Source organism: Ambystoma mexicanum, chromosome 7p, assembly GCF_040938575.1.
Source record: "Ambystoma mexicanum isolate Mex_15411 chromosome 7p, UKY_AmexF1_1, whole genome shotgun sequence".
NCBI classification, from domain to species: Eukaryota; Metazoa; Chordata; class Amphibia; order Caudata; family Ambystomatidae; genus Ambystoma; species Ambystoma mexicanum.
This window is the reverse complement of record NC_090939.1, coordinates 441,719,784-441,745,344: the sequence shown is the minus strand read 5'-3', so window position 1 is coordinate 441,745,344 and position 25,561 is coordinate 441,719,784.

Below are 25,561 nucleotides of genomic sequence, written 5' to 3'. Positions count from 1 at the left end.
TAGAAGTGTGGCCTTGTGTTTTAGGCCAGTTCCCTGCCGATAGGCCGTTAGAAGGCCTGACATCGGGCGACCCAGTAGCCCTTTGATAGCTGGGGCCAAAATGATGTCATAGCCGTCCAGCGCAGGTGTTTGGACCAACCAAGTCTCTTGTAGACAGATGATATCGAATGATGCTAAATTCGCATCTCCCGTTGTTGTAAGGTGTAAGTGTCCGCGGGTATTCCAGGAACAGAAGTGGAGGGGTGTTGAATGGTGGTCGACCGTCGGACAATCTGGAGGCCCTTCCAGCCGACCTGCGGGTTGCTATTTATTCGTTTGAGACAGCACCTTGGTAAGCCAAGCCCACAACCCCTGTCGTTTGTCGCTTTGTTTTGCCTTGGTGGATCCCGCTTGTGTTGTTGTTCTCGTGTTTGTCCCGGTTCTCTGCACTGAATGCTGTATCAAGTCCCCTTCAGGTGATTTACAGTTTTTCCTGGGGGACCTAGCAGTCTGGCAGTCAACGGTTTTGGTCAGCTTGAGCAACCTTGATTTTTCCCGCCAGTTTGGCGCGGGAGTATCTTGAGACTTTGGATTTGGCGTGTCCCCAGTTTGAACTTGTCCCGCGCTTCTTTTACGTTCTCGTCCCTTCTCCTTTCCGATGGTTTTATCCTGGCGGACTGAGTTTTTCTCGAGGTGATCCGAATCCCTTTGGTTTGAGTTTGAGCTTAGGGAATTGATGATGTATCCTAGAGCGGCCAAATCCTCTTTTGATCGCACTATTTCCCTTTTCACTCAACATTATATTTGAGGTTGCAACATAGACTCATAACTACAGACACTGCTCTCTTAACTTTAATAGGATGACTGTAAAGAGTGGGGAGGGTGCCTGTGGTACTATCCTATATGGTTGAAGTAGAGGCACAGAGGCACCCCACTAAGGGTCTCAAAAGGTAGTAATGGGCGAGCAAGCAAGACTGAGACTCAAGGGAGGTGATGCAGGCTTCTTCTTGGGTGCAGTGAATCCCAAGCACCCACAAGGATTGTCAACACACTACATTATGTGCTGACACAGATCCTTTATTAGAAACAATTAGGGTTAAGTGAATATAGACATATAAATAAGTCTTGCTTTGTACTCAAGGCACACTACTTCAATAGTTAACACAATATGTACGATATTGCCACAGTTATTCTTAGTTTCAGTAATAATGCATCAACTAGTAATTGTAATAATAACTTTAAAAACACAGTTGTAGAAATGCAGGCAGATTACCCTAGAACATTGGCAGAATACTAATCAGTATAAAATGCGATTCTGTGTGAAGATCCCCCCACCTGGGCAACCTTCAATAAAAGGTAATATCAATGATCTTGTGATTAATGATGAAATAAACAGATTCTATGGCAATCGTCTGATTTACGCAACAGCTGCAAAACAATTGGCGTAATTGCTTCTTAAATTAATTTAACACAAGGATATTGGGGCCTAGATGCATGTAATGTGTTTGGTTTCTATGGAAAACACAATAAATATGGTGTTTTGGGTGTATGGATAAAGGGGACTGCCTTTGTCTTTCAGTACTGTACAGAATTTGTTGACATGATGGTTGTATGCCGCAGTTCCATTTACTCACTATGTAGCCCGGCTAACTTTGAATAAATATTATCAACAATATTAGTATGTACCTTTGAGACAGGAAGGGCAGGTGTGTATATTGACAACCCATTGCCCTGTGAACAATAATACCTTTTGCAATGTCTTGGTGGTTTGGCAATGGTGAACCAGGCTTCTCAGCCCTGTTCGGTAGTTTGAGTCAGTTTGAGATGCGACATTCACAGTCGTCCCAGGTGTGGAAGCAGGGTCGAACTGGAAGAAGGCTGTGGTTCAAAGCAGCTCGAGTGATACGAATTGTGGAGGTCATCAGTTGCTGCTTGACAGTTGGGTTTTGACGGTGAAAGGTTTGATGACGGGACGCGTAGGCAAGGTTGTTCGACTCAATTTGAAGGATGCAGTTCGGTAAGGACACCAACTGCGTTTCAGTCATCAACACAGTCAGTGAAGAAGAGGCTGATGGGGCAAATGGCGGTTCAATCAATGTAGATGCAGCAGCACTTCTATGTTCGAGCCGAGGAAACAACATGCGTCAGATGGCGTGGTGCAGCAGCAAGTTTGGCGTACTGCGATTCTAAATGTGACATGTGTCAAAGGCAGATCTGGAGGGTCCTGATGGTTCGGTCTGGGTATACATGCTTGAATCACAGCTTGAAGCAATTCAGCTGTGGAATGGCAGGAATCCTGGCTGTCTCGGTTTCAGGATCTATAAATCCAACTCAGGTTTTCATCGAAAAGGTGAGTCATTTTTCTTGGGTTCCCAACGCAGGGGAGCCTGACACACACCTCTCAGGGTCCTGTAACCCAGTGAGGTCATGGGCAGTAGTATGCCTGGTAGTGATGCATGTCTTGGTCCAGAAGAAGTTCATCCCTGATGGTCCTTGGGGATTTTTAGGGGACATAGCTCACCTCTGCCCTGCAACACCTGCCTTCACCTCACAACTGGATCATTTTGGAAAGGAACTGCTCTTCTAACACGATTCAAAGAAATCTTCAATGGCTGAAGTCCAAGAGATGATTCAAGAAGTGGTGGGAGACTCCTTCTTTCAAAGGCAAATGACCACAGGTGATTGAACTAAAGCTAGCCTGCATTAGGGGTCCAATCCCCGTTCTTGTAGCAAGTGGACATTGCCTTCTGACATCACACCCAAAAGTGCTTTGTGGAGGGGACATGATGGAAATATAGAGACATAGAGAAACACAATGTTGGAACCTTCCTCCAACTGCAAAGATATCCCTCTGGCTAAACTAACCCCACCCCCTACCCTTCTCAATAGAAACAAAGATATTTAGATGTGCAGCACCCTGGAGCGAGGCCTAGCCTTTTGAAAATGGATGTGCCTTTTAATTCCTGGTCCCAAGCCAAATTCCTGTGGTGCTGCTTTCTCTCTGTGAAGGGATTACCTCCCCTCACAAAAGAAAAAAGAGAGGCATTCCCGGTATTACCCAAATTGTTTGTTTACAATTGTTCAAATTAACAATTGACCGAATTTAAAGGGTCACAATTGACCTTTTCACAAATGACCGAATATATATATATATATATATATATATATATATATATCGGTTTGGTAATATATATATATATATATTCAGTGAAGAAAACTTTGTTAAAGGGACGTTATGGTTAAGTTGCGCTACTAAAAACCTATGAAATTCAGTGAAAAAACTTTGTTAAAGGGACGTTATGGTTCCAAGTAAAACCGAAAAACCCTTGAAATTCGCCAGTTATGATAAGCTAAGCAACCATAACTCGCGCCACCACCGTGCACTGCTAAGACTAACACCCAGGACATCAAAGATGACATCACAAATGTCATTGATGACATCACTGATGACATCACATGTCTGGCTCACTATTTTTTCTTTTGCTGACATATCTAGGCCACATGGTTTTCTTCAGTAACAGTCAGAAACTAAGAATTTTATTTTATTTGTAGACGTATCCTTCTAGTAGGTTCTTACAGTAATTCCCTTAGAGTACAGTCACATCATATGAAACTTTTACATATGGGAAAACACAAGCTTGAAAGACAGCAATCCTTTTTGTGCATAAGGATAATCACTAGACTTATGAGCACCTTCTGATAGTTCTGTTGTTTTTTTTTATGGCTGTACTTTCCCTGTATATGGTCATATTTGTATACATTGTACTCACACTACTTTCCTTAGGGTCCAATCACATCAAGTGATACATATACATAGGGTAAATAGCAGCTTTGAAACAGAGCAATCATTTATTTGCATGAAACTAATCAGTTAAGTTATGAATTGTTTCTGCTACTACTTGTGCTTTTTTGCTAACTTCACTTTCCCTGTATATACCCATATTGGTATGTGTTCTTGTCTCTTTGTGTTTTGTCTATAGTAATGCAATTATGTAATACATGGGTTTTGTTAGCTACTTATACATATTTCACAGTACACAAAAATCTATTAAGAAAACAATTATCATTTCATTATTTAACATATTAACATTACGAATATTATACCTTCATCTTGTACACTGCACACCATGTTATGTTTCTGTATCAGTAGCTTAGTGTACTAGATAGAACCCCATAATAGAATGCTATTTATATCAATGCATCGTTCAATGCACTAATTAGGGTATGATATTTATTGCAATGATCCTTGACACTTGTTTCGTAACATTATAATAAGAATCCCTTGTACACATATTTCATGAAAAGTACATACACATGTGATGTCATCAGTGATGTCATCAATGACATTTGTGATGTCATCTTTGATGTCCTGGGTGTTAATCTTTGCAGTGCACGGTGGTGGCGCGAGTTATCGTTGCTTAGCTTACCATAACTGGCGAATTTCAAGGGTTTTTCGGTTTTACTTGGAACCATAACGTCCCTTTAACCAAGTTTTTTCACTGAATTTCATAAGTTTTTAGTAGCGCAACTAAACCATAACGTCCCTTTAACAAAGTTTTTTTCACTGAATTTTATAGGTTTTTAGTAGCGCAACTTAACCATAACGTCCCTTTAACAAAGTTTTTTCACAGAATTTCATAGGTTTTTAGTAGCAAAACTTAACAATAATGACTTTGACTTTATATACATGTCATATGGAACTGACTAGATCTCTTCTTATGAACTTGATGTCCGCGAAATTATTTAATGTTCGCGGACATGTTCGGAGAACAGTACCACTACCTAAAAACTTTGGGGGGGGTATGTTTGATTGTTATATCATAATATAAGAACATTTAACAAATTCAAAAAGCAGCACACAAACACATTATATATAGTAATACATAAGAAATGTAACCCATATATGTAACACACTAACCATTCATTTAAATACAATATATTCTGAAATGGAATTTACCACAAGAACATAAATTGGCTTCCAACATAATTACCTCACAGACACAACAGAACTGAGAACAAGACCAGACCCACTGAATACATAGGACTTATCCTACCAGAAATAGTAAGTGTACTTCATGTTACTCATATATTTATAAACATTCTGTATTAGATTAAAAAATATATTATCTTTTCTTTTTTTTTCTCACAGAAATGTCTAGTACTCTGGAATGGCTACAGGACAATTTCCCACATGAAGAAATGTCACAAGATAGTGAAACTAATGGTAAACACTTTATAATATAAACCATTTAAATATTATTATTTTGTATACATTTAACATATATATATTTTTTTATACAGAGCATAACAAAATAGAAACTACCTCTGAAGAAGCTGTTATGGAAAACACGCTTGACAACATAAAAGAAAAAATTGATTTACTGTTGACCAATTTTAATAATTTAAAAACTTTTGTTGAAGATCATTTTAAAACAAAAACGTCATACCATTGCCCCACATGTACTTGTCCCTCCTCAACATATCCCAGTCAATTATCCCCAAACCCTCTCCATAATCCAAAACGTTTTGATGAGATTTCCATCCCTTCCTCACCTAATACCAATCATGTTGAAACCCCAAATTCTCCTGTTTTTGTTTCTGTTTCTGCCTCATCTTCTCTGTCATAAATTATTAATATATGTTAAATAAAGTTTAATTTTTATATTGTATTGTGAACAGTTTCCGTTTTTTTTTTAAAACAATAAAAGTGTCCGCGGACAGTGCAAGTGTTCTGAAATGTTCGTACATAAACGAAAATGGAGGTGTCCTGAAGAACACCACACCTGTTCGTACTGTTCGCTAGCAAGTTGAAACTGTTCTAAGAACACACGTGGTGTCCTGAAATGTTCGTAAAGAAACAAAAATTAAAGTGTTCTAAAGAACACTTTATCTGTCCTTAATGTTCGCTATCAACTTAAAACTGTCCTAAGAACACAATTGCTGTCCTGAAATGTTCCTAAATACACGAAAATGATGTGTCCTGAACAACAGTACAACTGTTCGTAGTGTTCGCTAACCAATTGAAAGTGTTCTAAGAACACAATTGGTGTCCTGAAATGTTCCTACATAAACTAAATTACACGTGTCCTGAAGAACACTATATCTGTCCTTACTGTTCGCTACCAAGTTTAAACTGTTCTAAGAACACACGCGGTGTCCTGAAATATTCATTTCACGTGTGACGTACTTTTAATTACTTCAGAACCCGAACAGTGTCCATAGGACATCAATGCGCATGCGCTAACCAATCTCTGTGCACTTGGTGTCCTGCGGACAGGCGCTTCCTTCGCAGACTAGTTCGCAAACAGATCATATGACCGTGCCCACGCTCATCTTGTGTCCTGAAATGCGGACACTGTTCGTGTCCCCGAACAATTTAAAAGTACATTTTCAGTTAATCCATAATATTTTTCAATAAAATCTCACCATGCCACAAGTCCCACATAGCAATCTTGACTTTCTAGATACCTTTTGAAACTTTCCGATCCTTTTTTTGTGTTCGATCTGTCCGCGGACCGTGCACAAGCACCCCTATAAAAGACCACGCCCAAGAGCTTATTCCCATTGTGTTTCTGGCTATTCTTCAGCACACAGTGATTTTTGCTGCCACCTGCAGACTACTCTATCATCGACATGGCATCCTTGGCTGCTGAACTGCCACTTGGTGCTGCACCTGCTTCAGCACCACCACCACCCCCTCCACCACCACCACCTCCCCAAGGGCCTGAAGAGGGGAACAGGAGTCAGAATGCGGAGGAGGAAGAAGAGGATGATGAGAATGAGGTAGAGGAAATCCCTACTACCCGCACTAGGCGTGAGTCTTGGGTGTGGCGGTTATTTACCATTCATGGGAATGGTCCTAAGGCTCGTGCGAACCATGTTACCTGCAATGAGTGCAAAATGATACTCAGTCGCGGGAAGCACAGTAACTACAGCTTTGGGACCACTACTATGAAGCGACACCTGAGGTCATTTCACTCTGGGGCTATTCGCAGGGTTATACCTTGCGAAGAACGTAGCAGGTTGATTTCCTCTACTTCATCCTCTGTTTCTGATCCTGTCACCACAAGGACCACCTCTGTGGGACAGCGTCTTTCTCAAGCTGCCTCACAGGCCGTACAGAATGCTGATGACCCTTACCTTTCGAGGGTCACAGTTGTATGTATGTACTGTGACACAGTACTCTGCAGGGGGGAGCGACTTCGGAGTGCTTTTGAGACTATCGTCTCAGAGCACGAAAAGACCTGCTCACTACCCAAATAAAACCCACTCTACATCTTCCTCTCTCAGCTCGCCCTTTCTTATCCCTGTGGTTGGTGTCCCCCCCTTTACCCTCCTTTACCCTCCTCTCCTACTGTGTCGTGTCTGAAAAACCAAAAAAAATACAAAATTACAAAAATCAAAAAAAAATAAGGCTCTTTTCAGAGCCGCCTTTCCCAGTTAAAAAATAGAAGTGAAAATAAATGAAGCAGGCTCTTTGTATTTTTTAGAAGTCCGCGAACATTAAAAAAATTGGGTTACTACTCCATCACAAACATTGTAATTTTCTCTGGAAAGAAGTGGTGGCTCTGAAAAGAGCCTTTGGGTGGTGTTTGTAAGTCAAAAATTGTAAATGCTTAACATCTACTTCAAAATCGTTGTAATTCCAAAAAAGGTCGCAATGCTTTTTGTACATTTCTCAGAAAAATCTGATTGCCAGCATAAGTAAAATGGACTCCATCTCTGCGAAAAATGTATGTACTACAAAACATAATATTTTCATTGTGAAAAGAAGACATGCCAAAATCTCTTGGAAAGCCACAAACAGCCTTATTAACATTGTGCCTTGCTTTTTCCATTTGTGGACCAAATAAAGAAGAACGAAGCCACATTTGTCTCTGTGCAATCCGTGAAAATATCACTTGCGAATTAGGAAACATGTCCATAACCTTCCTCAGTCCTTCTTTCATAGCAAATTGCAAAAAAATTCCAGTCACATGCCCTAAACTGTTCCCTCCACAATGAATTACAATTATGTCTGGATGTTGCTCTGTCTCCAAAGTAGCACAGAGAGGTAGCAAATCCAACCACTTCATTCCACGTACTCCATGCCAGTGTACTTCCACATGTGGGAATCCAAGATCTACAGCTACTCCACAGCTTTCTGCATGCACCTTCAACCAATGTATCCACGAATCTCCTAAAATCCAAACAATCTGTTTTCTGAAACACACAGCCATAGCTATCTTTTGTTCTCTCAGCAAAAAGAGTATCTCAAAAAATCTCTCCTGGCACAACACACCCACCAAACTTTCCTGACCAATCCCTTTCAGTGCTTATTCTCATTTGCATGACTTCTGAACCCAAAAATCCCCGGATGTAACTCCCGATGTCCTGGAACTACCGCCATGTCCGCGCACATATCGTAACATGAACAGCCCTTCTACCATTTCCACTACACTCTCTCTGCCATTGCCTCATTGGATGTACCTAAAAAATTACATGACCATGCACCAATCACATTCAAGACCTCTACATCTAACTGCATCATCACAGATCAGCACTGCAAATGTACTCTGAATCTCTCTGAGTACAAGTGTCATATCATTGGCAAGCAGCATCTACCACAAATACTGTACAAGTCTTCAAGATTTCTACTTGCAGCTCCACGCATATCCATATGCATGAACACAAACTTCAGGTATGCATATTTTCTGTATAGTACATGACATAGCTCTCAACCATTTTTGTTTTACAGGCGGGTGAAATCACCCGATTTTGTTTTTAGCGGGTGAGACGCCCATTGGAATGAATGGGCGTGCAGGAGGCTTGGCGGGTGAGTCTGCCCTTTACAAGGCGTGTGACACCCGCCAAAAGCGTGTGACTTGAGAGCTATGGTAGATGAACACATTTTCAAACAGACTTTTACCTTGTAAAATCTGTTAAATGAATGTACTGTACTTTTTTCAATTTCCTAAAATCAACTACCACTTATACACCTTTATACTTTTTACTTTCTTTAAACACACACACTCAAATCATGTTAAACTAACATTTTTTAAATGAAATATATATATATATATATTTTTTTTTTTTTGATGTTTTAGTTTAGTGGTAAACTTTTACATCATTGTGTATCTTGTACGAGAGCGAAGAGGATGTAAAAAGGGCTTTACAATTCTCTCCGCTTGAGGTCAAGAGTGTTAGTCAGGAAAAGGACAACTGTGAATATGTATTTGTTGATATTTCCGCTGAGGATAGTATTCCATCTTTCATCTGTGTTCATTTGTTGTGAGGCCAGATCGAAATGGGAACCAAATTGCATGCGTTGAGCTGCCAGCACCGGACACTCCATGACTAGGTGGAATATGGTCTCCGGTATGGTTTCAATTTCGCAGAAACGGCAGTAGTTCTTTGTTTTAGGGATCCGGTTTGTTGTGGCTAAGTAGCAGTTTGTCGGCAGGATATTCAATCTAATTCTCAGAAATGTTGCTCTAATCACTGGATCAGGAAATAATCGCAGGTATGGTTGTGGTTCATTTAGTTTCCTGTTGTCCTTGTTACAGTGTAGCGTCCGTTTATAGGAATTTTTCTGTTCAATGGTTTTGATCCAGTCATTTTGCAAGAGTTTGGCTTTGGCATATTGGGGACGCTTCGTTAAAAGTTCTTGAGATATTTCTTCTTGTTCCATTTCCTTGGTAATAGATTTTTTCCATTTTGATAGAACTGTGATATTTAAGCTCGCTGTTTTAGTTTTGAGAATTTGGATTGCCGGTGTCTTATCATCGGACAGGAGTTTGCGATAGATGTCCAGACGGTTCCATCGTACCATGGAGCCGATAGATTGAGTTGCGAGTTCGTACCTTATTCGTGGCATAGGGTACGATTTTGGTAGGGATAAGATCTTACGCCAGAATATGGACTCAAATTTCATCCAGTTTACTTCTTGTGCGTTCAACATTGTTTCAGAGCCATAAGTTATTATTGGGATGTATTTTTGCCTGTAGTACGCAATTATCGGTTTAAATGAAAACTTTCCAAATTTTCTGTGTAGGATGCAGCCTTGGCGTGCCAATGCTTGCGCCTTCTGTTCAATTTTGTCCAACCATTCTGCTTCTGTATTTGATTGGTTGATCGTGATACCAAGGTACTTGAATGTTGTCACGTTTTCCAACTTGTTTCCATTGATATTGAAGGTAGGTTGATGTTTTGCTTTAAATTGAGGTTTCGTCAGTTGCATAGATTTTGTTTTAGTGATATTGATTGTGAGATCGTTTTGGGTCATGTAGTTGCTCAAGGCTGTGAGTGAAAGTTGCAGGCCAGATGGAGTTTTGTCCATTAAGACGATATCGTCTGCGTATGCCATTATGGAGACAGGGGTTGAATTGATTTTTGGGGGGTTTACTTTATTGTTTTCCAGATGGTGTTCAATATCTGATGTATAGAGGTTGTAAAGAGTCGCTGCTAGGGGACATCCTTGCTTTAGTCCGTTAGATGTTGGAATTGCTTCAGTGGTTATTCCTTGTTTTGTGAGCCTGACTTTGATTGAAGTGTCTGAGTAGAGTAGTTTGATGGGCTCAAGAATATTCGGAGGGCAATTCCATGCCTTAAGCTTCGCCCATAGTTTTTGCCGAGATATCGCGTCGAAGGCCATCTTTAAATCGATGAACGCGGCGTATATCCTGGTCTTGCTGTTAATCGCTTCATGTTTAATGAGATGGAGTAGAAGGAGATTGATGTTCGTTCCAAGATTAGGAGTGAATCCAGTTTGTCGTGTTGAGAATCTGCCGGTCAAGTTAGCCCAGGCAGTAAGTTGTTTTAATAGGACTGATGCAAAGAGTTTCCCTAAAGGGTCCAGCAAGGCGATGGGGCGGAAGTTTTGTGGATTGTCGCGCGAGCCTTGCTTGTGTATAGGGACTATTGTTGCCGTTTTCCAGGTAGTAGGAATTTCATTGTGTAAGTTTATAATGTCAATTATCTTGTGCAGGAAGCTTGCCCATGCCGAGGGGTCTTGTTTGAGCATGGCATCGAAAGTCCGTCAGGGCCCGGAGCTCTTGAGGTGTTAAGTCGGTTGATCATGAATAGAAGATCTTCATATGAGACGGGTACTGACCATTTTGTGTTATCTTTAATTTCCTCTTGTTTAGCTGAACCAGGTAGAGGTGCGTACATGTTTGAAAAATGACTGACCCATGTCTCCTTTGTTACATTGGCTATTAGCTTTTGTTGTTTTTGATGATTTTCATTCAAGAGATTCCAGAGTTCTTTGGTATTATTCGTCCGATATGATTTCAATATTGTTTCTGCGTCTGTTTGTAGTAATATTGCCTTTTGAGATTTTTTCCAGTTGTTGTAGGTTTGTTTTAGTTTAGCAATCTGACTGATGTTTTCAGGTTGTCTATTTTTCTTGAGCTGTCTTATCCGTTTCGCTAGCTCCTTTTTTTTTGCTGCTATTTCCTCATTGTAGCTGTGTAGATGAGTTTTTTGTGGGCGATTTTCGACTGTTTGCTGGAACGGGAGCAGAATCCATTCATAATTCAATTTTTCCAGGTCTGCTTTTTGAGAGGTTAATAGTTTCTTTGGAAGCAATGGTAGTGCTGTTTGTGGAATGCGGAGTCTTGATGATGTACCATCCAGTTCAAGTAAAGGTTGAGCCAGAGATGCTTCTTCTTGTCTGGTAAAATATGACTGAACTGTTAGCTTGTTGTGATCACTGTCGTCGCAAACTATGGTTTGAGCAATGTCGACCGAATCTTGCAGAGTTTGAGAGAGAAAAATATAGTCGATAATTGCTACAGAGGAGGCTCTACTCCATGTTGGCATAAAGGGCGTAGAATTGTTTTTTGCATGGTTTAGCAGGCTGAGATCTCGAATATGGATTTCTTTCATCCATCTTGACGCTTTAGCCGATAGGTGTTCAGGTGATCGTGGGGTACCGGTTTGTGTGATGAGATTGATGTTTAGGTCTCCACAGAGTATTAGTTCCAAGTTTCGATAAGTGTCAGCTAGTTTGTCAACTGTGATGAATACAGCGTCAATGAATTCGTTAGTTGTGATGGCTGCAGGGTTCCAGTAAAGATTCAGTATGGCGATTTTTGTTTCATCGTTTTCTTTTTGGTCTTGATGGGTCTTTGTTGTTATTATGGTCATCTGAATCCAAGGGTTTATGTTTTCGGTGGTCAGTACCCTCCAATAGGGATTTATTTTGATTAGGGTAAGGAGACCTGATGCTGGCCTTCCCTGTTTTTTTTTGATGGCAGGATTTAGAAATACAAGGAAACCGTCGCATGCTGGTGTATCAGTGATCCAGGTCTCTTGTAGGCATATAATTTGAAAGTTCTCAAGGTCAGTTGATGGCTGGGTGTATAAATGAAGATTCCCTCTTGAGTTCCATGAACAAAGTGACCATGTAAAATTTGTGTTGTTTAATTGTTATGAATATGAGTAAACTGAGCTTCTTGAAGAGATGGTTTCTGTAGTTGAAAGCTCTAGATCGTATATCCTTTTAAAGGGTCGATCCTGATTTTTCCATTGTTCTGCTCTTTTATCTCTGATCGTTTTTTCGTTATTAACGTGATGATTATTTGTGCGAGCGGGCCTATGGTTTCTCGCCGAGTGTTTCTTTGTTGTTGTAGTGGCCCAGCACTTGAATCCAAGGTTGAGAAATTGGGCGCCTTTTGATGCAATCAGTTCCTGGTCATCCTGATTCGAGATTTCAGCGACAATTTTGTCTAGGTACTTATGATCTTTAAAGCTGATTAAGTCAATCTCAGTTGTTGTTATATGTTGTAGTTGAGGTATTGCTCCTAGCAGGCGGAGAGTGTTTGTTCTGTTCAGTATAAGGGGTTCTTTTCTGTTTATTCGGTTTTCAATATGGATTTCATAGATTTGACTTTGTTGCAGTGGGTTTATAAACGTAGGCAAATTGCAGTCAGATGTGGTTGCTGTGTGTGAGGTGAAAGAATTATCCATGACTTGATCATAGTATTCCACTGATAAGGAGCCATCGCTAACAGACGATGTGATTGAATTTTCCTGTAGTGAACTTTCTGAGATATCTTCGTATGGTAGTCTTGTCTGCTGGTCTCGGTTACTATTATATTCATCGATTATTATGTAACTTGAGGATGTTGCATGTTGTATATCTGGAGGCGTATCGTTTGGTACATGATCTTCGTGAGTTGTGCAGTTTAGTAGGTCATCCTCTTGCGAAGCGGAGTCTGATGTGAATTGAGGACGTAAGGGTGGTGTTCCGTTCTGTAACTGCTTAGCAGTAACATTGATCGTACCTGCTGATTTCTTCTCAGCAGTTCTTGACTGGGTTTTTTCCAACAGGTCCACTGTTCTTGGTTGTGGGATTAGTTCAGTGGGTCTGATTGCTCTGAGAAACGCTCTATAGCCTGTTTGTCGTTTTTTGATAGCTTTTGGCTGTGTTGATTTTACAGCATTGATTTCTTTTTCTTTCGAGAAGATCTTGTATTGTTCGGTTTTATTCTCTTTTTGATGACCGTCGCCTTGTGTCTCTGGGTGTAGAGTTGCAACAGACGTGGTACTCTGTTGATTAGTGTTTACACCAGGTTTTTGTAGTTGTGCTGTACTTTGTCTGAGGTTTTCATTTGATTGTTGAACTAGTGTTTGGTTGTTTCTTATGTCCACCAGTTGGTTTTGTTGTTGTTCTCGCTGTGCTTTAAGAAGGGTTAGTAGTTCAGAGTTTAAGTTTGTTTTTTCCTGTCGATCGCTTCTAGCCATATCTGCTAGTCGTTGTTGCCAGCGATTTGATTGCTCCGCTTCTGAGTTCAGTCGGACTTCTATTGTATTGATGAAATTCTCGATGTAAATCTGCTTTGAATGAATCATGGCTAACAGAGTTGCTTGGTCCTTTATGTTATCCTTCATTGATTCTTGGATCTTAATGAAAGGTATCATTGTTTGCGAGAGCACTGCAATCAACGTATTTTGCAGGTCGAGCATCGTGGTTGGAATCCTGGGGATGATGTTTTTATCCTGTTCGTTATGCTCAGGTGGTGGGATTGGAGGTTTGGTTTCTGAAACATATGCTGCCTGTTTTGGCTGCTCCTTTTTGTTGAAAGTGTCAGGCGTGTAAAATGATTCATCTGTATCATAGTTAAATTGGTTGGGAAATTTCTGGTTTCCTGGTTGGAGCTTCTCGTGTTCTTTTTTAATTATTCTGTTTCCAAGTTCTTGTAATAGACAAGGCGTTGAGGTCAGCTGCGAGTTATGGGTTCCTATTGTTGTGCCGAATATTTCTTTTCGTTTGTCGAGATTTTGCATGATGGATTCGATTTCTGTTATATCCATTGATAATCTTTTTGCCTTGGTTATAGTTTGTTTGTTGGTGTTTTCAGACACTTGTGGATATTTGCTTGAATTGTGAGTTTGCAGCCATGCAAGCTTAGCTAGTCTTGCTTTCTCCTTTTTCGCTTGTTGGGTTGCATTTGTTTGTGAGTTGCGTGATGTTGTAGAAATCCGTTGTTCATCTAGTTGCAAGTTAAAAGGTTCGTGAGGTCCACTTCCATTGAGAGGTTCATGTGGTCCAATTCCAATGGGGGTTAGATCTGAATGGACTGTGGTAATAGCCTGTGCATCGTCTGTTATTGGATTGGGCTCTCTTGTGTATTCGTTTCCTTGAAGAGTATATTGAGTGGCTTTGTTTGCTTGTTGTCCTTTTGTTGTGGAACTTGGAGCCTCTTGGCTTTTCTTTTCATCATCGGAAGCTTGCGTATATTCTATGGTGGGCTGATGATTAGAGGCAGCGTTCATGGTAAGTGTGTGTGGTTCTTTGTTGTGCGTCTGCCGTTGGGGAGCCATAGACAGTTCATGGTGTCGGTCGCCAGTTGACACTTGAGGTGATTTATTTAATTCCTCAGATTGGCCTCGTCTTAAGCTCATGTTCAAAGGATCATGTGTTTCGTTTAGCTGCTCAGCGCGTTTTTTTTTTAGTTCTTTTTCATCGAAATGTTTTTCATCGGTTTGGTTTGTGTTTTCTATGGGCGGAATGATGTTCGTTCTTAGCGCTTTTTTGCCATTTTCTGCACTGTCAGGCGTATTTTTTTCAGGCGCTATGTTTTCATTTACTGAAGTTTCAGGCATATTTGACGATCCTGGGTAGTGTGATGTATTATAGATGGGCTCTGACAGGGCTGGTTCGTCAGAGATTTTAGGTTCAGTTAAGTAGGGTTCCTTTGGGGGTTTGATTGGGACGGTTTCTGCTTGGGCCGCGCTTGACACTTCATCATAATTGTTGTCAGAGTCGTGAGTAGAATATTCTGGTGTCAGCGCGCTGTGATGAAGATGTGCTATTGGGTTGGTTTGTGCTTGAGGGGTTGGGTAAGCGTTTGTTTGGGTTGTTGTAGCAGTTTCTGCTTCGAACAGGTCATCTTCAATAGGGTGATGTTCAGTATCGTGAGTGGCGTTCTGTATCTGATGGTTCCGTATGAGTTTTGCTGGCTGAACTCTCAAAAGTGATTGTTCTAGCGTCAGCTGTGATACATCGAGGACAGACAGGGCTGCTGTGCTTAATTTGGTTCTTAGTCTTGTTTTTGGCCGCACAGCTGGTTGTTGCTTAGGTCTAGTTGACGCCATTTCTTCTTTAAGTAAGTCACCCGCGAGAGGAATGAAATTCTGTGTTGGGCGTAGCAGAGTTGCTAGCAGGACGTAAGAAGTATACTGCCTGGTTCTAGGTGAATGATACAGTTGTCTTCGCGGGATGCCTGTGAAATGTTAATTTAAGGTTGAAGGAACAATGCAGGATCCAAGGAACACTCCTTTCGGTCTCCTGTAAGTGAAAGGTTTGAAGGAGGTCAGTTAGATCAGGCTTGCACAGTTGGAATGCAAGGAGTTTGCCTTTATGGTCTCCCGATTTAGGAGTTCTTCCAGAGAGGTTTTGTCTCCATTGATGATGCTACTGGGTAGAGGGTCCAGGGGACTAGTCCTTTCAGTCTCCTTTTGACTACCGCGGGATAGTAGTCTATCAGTCTCTCAGCGGTACTTGCTGTTTCCAGGGGAAGATGAGCTCCGTTGATGTTGGAGCCAGCCACAGGATTCAGGAGTCAAAGCTCTTCTGGTCTCTTGTGGATGAGGTGGTTGACGTAAAGCTAGTATCCACTGGATCCAAGGGACAAGCCCTTTCGGTCTCCAGTGGGGGTAATTGAAGCTGGCGATTGCAATCGTATTGGGAGTATTCTTGCAAGCTCTTGGTAGTTATGATTACTTCCGGCTAATGTTGTTCGTCACAAGATCCAAGGGTCAGGCCCTTTCGGTCTCTTGTGGAGCGATTGACTGTGAGTCTCGGGATGGCGCCTTTGTTAGTTGGTAGTGTTATTCGCCACAAGATCCAAGGGTCTAGCCCATACGGTCTCTTGCGGGGTGAGATGTTGAGGATCCCGAGATGGCGTCTCCGTTGTTTAGTAGTGTTGTTCACCACAAGATCTAAGGGACTGACATTATCAGTCTCTTGTGGGGTAAAAGGTTGAGAATTCCGGAAGGGTAGCTCCGTTAGTAAGAGTATGGATGAGGATCGGTTGGCAGAAGAGGGCTAAAAGAGGTAGAGGTCTTTCGAGCCTTACGCTGTGAATTCTGCCAGAAGAGACTATAGAGTACTTAGGGGTGCTCTTGAAGTTTCGCTTGCATCAGGTATCCTGGATAACCTGAACTCAGTGACGTCGGTAGCAGTGGGGGATGTATGGGACTGCTAATTCTCAGATTCGCTGAGCTATTGGGTAAACGGGGAAGTTGAGAGGAAGTTTTCGTCGGCAACCAGTGGAGAAGGAGTTTGGGCAACGGCGGGGCAACCTGGTTCCAACTTCAGTAGAATCGCTATGTGGCTGTGTAAGCGGAGTCTCAGAAGGCTTGGGAGACTGCGATAAGTACAGCAGAGACTTGGTTCGTGCAGCGGTGCTACAAAGGAACGTGGGTCAACAGAAGGTGTAGGTGGCAATCGGGCGGGCGGGCCGAGGGAGGGGAGAGGGGGGGAGGAGGAAGGGCGGAGAGCCCAGCGGGTGCGGGGAGGGGGGGGACAGGAGAGCGAGGACGGGGACGGAGGTGAAAGCTGGAAGGACGCGGAAGACGGACTGAGTGGCGGCAGCAAAGGATTGCAAAGGATTTCAAAAGGGATGGCGAAACCGCCAAGGGAAAGATTGGGGAGCTGGCGAAAGTGAGAGCAAGGGGGGGTTTCTTACTTGTGCGAACAGACAAGTGGGAAGGGTGAAGGAGTGGGTTTAGTACAGGTTACCTCGGCTTAGAGAGCAGTCCAGAGGATCTTTCAGAGGTGGTAGGCAGGCGTCGCGAGAGCGCCGCGGAGCCCGCAGAGCCCAAAGACCAAAAGACTCTGCAGCAGACTCCGCGGCCGCTCCGCGGCTTGCTGGGTAATTTGAGTCCTTGCAGAATAGAGCTAGAAAGAGGACAGAGGGTATGTCCACCCTGACTGGATACTGGATACTGGAGTAAACGCTGTAGAGTCTCTGCCCAACACTGTCCAAAAGACTCTGCAGCAGACTCCGCGGCCGCTCCGCGGCTTGCTGGGTAATTTGAGTCCTTGCAGAATAGAGCTAGAAAGAGGACAGAGGGTATGTCCACCCTGACTGGATACTGGATACTGGAGTAAACGCTGTAGAGTCTCTGCCCAACACTGTCCAAAAGACTCTGCAGCAGACTCCGCGGCCGCTCCGCGGCTTGCTGGGTAATTTGAGTCCTTGCAGAATAGAGCTAGAAAGAGGACAGAGGGTATGTCCACCCTGACTGGATACTGGATACTGGAGTAAACGCTGTAGAGTCTCTGCCCAACACTGTCCAAAAGACTCTGCAGCAGACTCCGCGGCCGCTCCGCGGCTTGCTGGGTAATTTGAGTCCTTGCAGAATAGAGCTAGAAAGAGGACAGAGGGTATGTCCACCCTGACTGGATACTGGATACTGGAGTAAACGCTGTAGAGTCTCTGCCCAACACTGTCCAAAAGACTCTGCAGCAGATACGTAAATATTATTATCAACTCGACCAATACATCAAGATGTTTTAACACAATCACATGTTATTTATCCACTACGCGTTTTGGGGTTATCTTGACCCCTTCTTCAGGTGATGATGTAAATTGTGTTTTTTCTTGTTTCCTAAACAAATTTAAAAAAAAGAATAGAATTCACTAAGGTTTCCTCCTGTGTTAGTATTCAAGGGTAGAATGATGTCATAAACAAGATCAGTGGCCTTTCCCAATGGCCAGCAGAATGCTGCGCCCTCTCTTCTATTAGAATCATCCAAAAAAGCAATGCGGGAACGGAGAAACGGCTGCAGATACAGCCTCCCGTCATGTATAGACTACATATATTCAAACAAAATTGCATGCAAACACAATCTATGTTTAAACCTTTATAAAAATACTTATACAATTTCATATTTTTTGTTTTTTTTTATTTATTTACTTAATTACTTTAAATTAGACATGACATTGAGGCGCTATTACCTAGAACAGTTTACTTACAGAAATAGGGGTATTCACTAATATATTATAAATTTCACAAGACATAGTAAAGATATTTTATTTTTGCTACAGTTAGTCATTCAATACAATTTGTTCATGAAGAACATATCATATACACTGAACTGATGCAATGTATCTTATGTAAATAAATTTGTTTAATAGTTTTACAGAAGGCACTGAGGATTTCAATTAAAAAAATCAATATCTAAATTAAAAACAGTGCTATATACAAACAAAGTTACTAATTTGAAGCTTTCACAGTTGCAGTGAAGACCAGTTTCCTGAAAAGAAGCAGCCGAATTCGAAGAAGAAAGAAAAATTAAGAAGTTACCTGTTAATTTAAAAAAAAAAAGTAAGTAAAATATCACCATATTATTTATATTATTAATCAAATATACTATAACATTAATACCAGCTATTTTGGTTTCTTAAAATAGAGATTTTGTACCATTTTGTCCAAAAATGTCCATGTCGTAAACAGCGATTTACAACCAGAATGTCCCACAAATTTCTATTTTTGGACACACAAATTAGCCAACTGAACCACTACAATTTTCATATTATAGAACAAACAACGGTTTTAATTGTATACATTACATTTACTATTTGTACTTTTCCACACCACTAGCTTACTTTTTTTTGTCATCTGAACCCCAGTTTAGTGACACATAAATTCAAGAATACCTACCCCTACTAGTTTTAGTTCCCAATGCACAATCACACACCATTACATACATCTTTATCATCTTACTCAAACACTCATGCACACAGCACACATACATTCCAGAACACCCCAACCCATATCTTCTTTATTTTTTTCAACAGACCCTAAAGAATGCCTACCAAAAGACAACTCCGTAGAAAGCAAATCAAAATTAGAGCAAATGAAAATAAAGGTGTCCAACATAAGCATCCGTCTCTAGCAGAATTTGTAAAAAAAGTTGAAACAAAACAGCTAATACAATCATTTAGTGAAACACAAAATGTTTCAAGTACAACAACTTCGCTTCCTCTATCAAAATGTAAAACAAACCAAAAAACAATTAACAGAAAATCACCTATCAGTACAGATAAAACTACTTCTTCAAATTTTAATATAGTGCAAAGTAAGCATACCAAGAAAAGTATTTTAGCCAAAATATACCGTCACAAAGTCCTTCAAAATCTTATAAAAACAGGAGAGAAATCAGGTTCAAAGCTTAAAACCTATCGTAGGAAATTAATCTTAGAAGCATTGATGGACAGTGCAATTCTTCTCAAAAGAAATTTATTTATTTTACTGTTAAACAAAATGAAACCACTAACAAAACTAATAACTAAATTACAAAAAAGACTTCTTAATAAGCGAAATGTCAACAGAAAGAACTTCTTAAGTATCTGCGGAGGTGAATGGAATCACACTACGAGCACAGAACCATATTTTAATGAAGAAGCATACAAACAAAAGCAAACAAATACAATTGCCATAAATAGCAGTGGTCGAGGTTATGAAAAAGTGAATAATACCATAATGGAACAAGAAGTACTACTTACAAAAATATGCCCTGAAAACTTAGAATTACCCCTCCATTCAACTAAATCAGAACGTCTAGTGTACAAATGGCCATGCACGTCAATGTGTAACATTCCCAAACAATGTTTCAAATCTTTACACCAATTCCTCAATAAATATGTAAAAAGCAAAGACAAAATCAAAATTAAATTACTGCAAAATATAGATACCTGTCCAGTGCGCAAGTACACAGGACTACAAGGACATTCATTGGCCTGCATTACAGGACCTACTTGTAAAACCACTTTCCATGATATCAAAAGGATATCAACACATCATTCAACTATAAGAAATCTAGTCTATAAACTGTACTATGCTAAAAGCCCTGCTTTAGCACTAGCAAAGTTAAATAACATCCTTCTACATGGTACAGCAAAAGACCTACTTGAAGAAATTCACTATATCCAGAAAAAATATTTTGGAAGTGAAAGCCATTTACAGAATGAAATAGCTTTAAACCAATTAAGCAACAATTCTACACATGGCAACCTTTTGCTAAACACATACAAAAAAGAAATACTAAAATTTAAAAGTACATCAGCTGAAGTACCAAACCATGTATGTGTATGTTGCCGTAGAATTTTTATTAAAAGTAACACAAAAACTGTGGACCTATCATACAAAATAGAAGACAATGAAGATTCTAAATGGTTTGAATTAGCTCTCTACCTTCTAGCAGAAAACAAATATGAAATAACTGAGCCCTTAATACTTTGCAGTTATTGCACCACAAAACTTGACAACAACCAAAATCCTTCACGTTCTATCACAAATAATTTGGAATTATACCCAGTACCAAAACCTCTACAACAACTTAATTTATATGAGAGCATCATAATTCAAACAGTACACCCATTTCAAGCAATAATACGCCTTCAACCAAAAACAGCAAAATTACCTCCCTCTGAATTGGTAAAAGGCATTCGTGGAAAAGTAGTTTATTTACCATTAAATCTAAAAGAAAATGTGCATACTCTAGGAGTGCAACGTCCAATGCACCAATCTTTAATTATATTAGTAAATGGAGTACCTACAAAAGACAAAAAAATATGGCAACAGCTGGTAGATTTATATAAAGTTAGACAAGCCTTCCAATATCCTAAAGAGAATAATGAATATTACAAAGAAATTAATATTGAAGAAAACTTGAAAGATACAACTGAAATAATTCAGGAAACACAAGAAGCTGGTCAATTTGAGCTACTAGATCCTGCTACAATATCAAATACTTTAGACCAGTATACAATTCATCCTTTGCAATGTAATGACACCGTACAAGATGTACTGGAAACCTACCAAATGCGTCAAACAAAAGGATTGCCAATCAGTATATGGGAAAAAAGTATAGAAGCACGTGCTTTTCCTCTACTCTTTCCAACTGGCAAAGGAGGAAGATATGATGATAGACCTATTCAAATATCAGCTTCAGAATACCGCTCATTACGGATGTATTCTGAAGATCCCAGATTTAGACAAAATGTGGAATACATATTCCACCTACTCTTTGAAAGTGAACTAGCAACTTTATGTTACGGAGTTGCACACATATTAAAATCAGGATCACACTTTCAAAATATGACAGCTACACAATTATTAGAGAAAGTGCAACAAAAGGATGAGGTTTTACAATCAAATATTACAAATCTATTAGCAAATATGCGTGGTAGTAAAGAGTACTGGTTTCAACGTCATGGAGATGTACGTTGTATGATCAGAAACCTTGGCCCACCCACTTGGTTTGTTACATTAAGTTGTGCAGAATATGCATGGGAAGATTTACATGATTTCCTACGCATATCAAATAAAAACAAAACAAACATAGATATTCTAACAACTGGAGAACTTTGTTCTTTGAATCCTGTTAATGTTTCAAGATATTTTCACCATCGCTTCATTGCTATGCTACATTTTATTTGTAATAAAACTGTTCCTCCCCTTGGAGAAGTGCAACACTTCTTTTGGAGAAAAGAATACCAAGCCAGAGGAGCACCACATATCCACATGCTTTTATGGATTAAAGATGCTCCTAAATTTGGTCAAGACAGTGATGCCACTGTTTTACAGTTTATTGAAAAATATGTCACTTGTCAAATTCCATCAGAAGCCACAAATAGTGATCTTTGTGCACAAATTTTACAATTTCAAAGACACAAATGTGGAAAATATTGTCGTCGCAAATACAAAAACAAAGGCAAATACTACACCAAATGCCGATTTGGTTTCCCTAGACCAGTTACAAATACAGGTTAAGTAAACAACCTCATGTCTTCAGTTAGACATACTGTTAAAGGAAAGTCACCTAAAAATACATATTACATAAAAAGAAAAGAAGAAGAAAAATATATCAATGATTATAATGCAATTATTGCTCACTTATGGAATGCAAACATAGATGTGCAGACAATTCTACTGCAGTTGCACGATATGTCACAGCATACTTAACTAAAGCAGAAAAGACAGAGCTCCAAGACCTCTGGAATGACCTGTCATCAGATAAAACAGTATCTCAGAAATTATACAGCTTGGGCTCACCCATAGAGAATGTGGATCTTATGAAGCAGCTGATCGTTTAACTGGTACTTCATTGTATGGTAAATCTGAAAATATAGTATGGCTAAGTCTTGGTCCAGCTAAATCTAGAAAAAGAGTTCTAAAATCATATGAAGATATAGAAACAATAGCCAAACATGATCCCAACAGCCAAGACATTTTAAAAAACAATTTATTGGACACATACTACCCAAACAGAAGTAATACTTTGGAAAACATGTGTCTATACCAAATAGCCCAAAACTACACATACAAAAATAATATGAAACCCGATGAAAAAAAAGGTAAATATAGAGTGACAGACTGTGAAGGCAGCTTAGTTGAACTCACTAAACCAAATTTAATTAATCATATCAAATTGTCATTGAAGACTCCTCAACATAAAGAAGTATATTACATGTCCCTGTTACAACTCTTCAAACCATGGAGAAAAGAAGAACAATTACTAGATAACTATGACTCATATGAGGATGCTTTCAAAGCAATTGAAAGCACTATAACTGATATAAACTTTACACAGTACAAAACAATGTTGCACAATGAACAGCAACATGAAGAAGAACTCCAAGCTCAACTAGATAAGGATACTCCTGACAGTAGTCAACCTTCTGTAACAGGAAGCCAAGAACCACTGGGAGAACCACTAATAACAAATGAGGCAGAATTAGCTATGATAGAAGTAGAAAACACCATGTGTCAGTATGAAGATAAGGAAGACTTAACTATACTACAATCAAAACTAAACAATGAGCAAAGTAGCATTTTTCAAGAAGTAACAAAACAAATTGCACATGGTGTAAAACATGAAAATAAAGAATATTCCTGCCATAATTATAAACCTATACTACTGTACGTCAGTGGTGAAGCTGGTTCTGGCAAAACATTCCTAATCAAAATCATTAGTAAGTTCCTTCAACAATTGACAAACAACAAACTGTCAGCTGTTGTCACTGCCCCCACAGGTTTAGCTGCCTACAACATAGGTGGTGTTACATTACACCGATTACTACTATTACCAGTAGAACACCAGAACAAATTAGACTATTACAAAGTTTCTGCAGAAGATGCAATGGAATTACGCAGAGTATTGAAACAAATGAAAATGCTACTAATAGATGAAGTGAGCATGGTGTCCAACCTGATGTTAGCTTTGATTCACCTCAGATTACAAGAAGTACTCAAAACAGACTATGAAGAGCTCTTTGCAGGAAAACACATTATTGTTTTTGGAGATCTGCTTCAATTAACACCAGTAAAAGGTGAACCTATTTTTAAAACATTAGGGCACAAACTCTGCCGTAAAACTGTTGGCAGCATTGGAAATGTCAACCTTTGGCAACATTTCCAATACAGAGAATTAACAGAAAACATGCGCCAATCTGCAGATCTCACTTATGCCAACATTTTAAAAAGTTTGAGAGTTGGTATACTTTCTAAAGAAGCAGAAGCAACATTGAAAACCCGGCACATTAATGCACTTTATGGCGATAATGCATGTGCTACAGATGTTATGGAACAATTAGCCCACAAAAATGTCAATTGTATGGCCTTAATGCCAACTCTTGCAAGCTGTTTCAAATTCAATGAAATCATGCTAAGTAAAGAAATGCAACCAATAATGGAAATTAGCGCCACAGACAAACTAGATGTACATGGTATGACACTACCCATGTGTGACCAAGCCACAACAAGACTAACAGGGTAATTCATAGAATTTCGCAGAGAAGTGTCGCAAGCGGCTGGCGCAGAGTGTCCGCGTGCGATTGACTGCGCCAGGCACGTGCGCTAAAACCGATTTCCGCGCACAGCGTATTCATGGATTTTAGGCTCCCAAACCAGCTGTGGCGCAGAGTATCGCAGCGACCCTGCAGCAGCGCCAGTAACGCCCCCAAGAACGCCCTCGCGCAAGGAAAAGCCATCAAAATCGCTAAATCATCGCAAAGGGCTGCGCTAACCCTGGACCAGTTTACAGGGCTGCCAAACAAGGAACGCAAAGCGGGTAACGTGCATATCAGGGGTACGCGTGAAGTTATACACGCGATTAGCCAGGGTACGTGTATTACAGGGGTACGCGGGAAGTATAACACGCGATTAGCCAGGGTACGTGTATTACAGGGGTATGCGGGAAGTTTAACATGCGATTAGCCAGGGTACGTGTATTACAGGGGTACGCGGGAAGTTTAACACGCGATTAGCCAGGGTACGTGTATTACAGGGGTACGCGGGAAGTTTAACACGCGATTAGCCAGGGTACGTCTATTACAGGGGTACGCGGGAAGTTTAACACGCGATTGGCCAGGGTACGTGTATTACAGGGGTATGCGGGAAGTTTTACATGCGATCAGCCAGGGTACGTGTATTACAGGGGTACGCGGGAAGTTTAACACGAGATTGGCCAGGGTACGTGTATTACAGGGGTAGGCGGGAAGTTTCACACGCGATTAGCCAGGGCACGTGTATCACAGGGGTACGCGGGAATTATCACATGCGATTTGGCTGTGTACGTGTATTACAGGGGTACACGGGAAGTTTTACACGCGATTCGGCTGGGTACGTGTATTACAGGGATGCGATTTGGCCAGGTACGTGTATTACAGGGGTGCGCAGGAATTATCACACGCGATTTGGCTGGGTACGTGTATTACAGGGGTGCGTGGGAATCATCACACGGGATTTGGCTGGGTACGTGTATTACAGGGGTGCGTGGGAAGTCACACGCGATTAGGCTGGGTGGGTCCTCACAGGTGTTCCCTGTACACCCTCCACGGCCCCTGCAGGCAGCCTACAAAACAGGGGACTACCCTGCACACCTGCTCATGTCCCCCTGCACCCCCACCCCCCAGCAGTGCAGGGGCAGCCTCCACCAGGCCCCCACTCATGTCTCCCACCACCCCCACCCTCCCGCCACCAGGGGCAGCCTCCACCAGGCCCCCACCCATGTCTCCCACCACCCCCACCCTCCCGCCACCAGGGGCAGCCTCCACCAGGCCCCCACCCATGCCTCCCACCA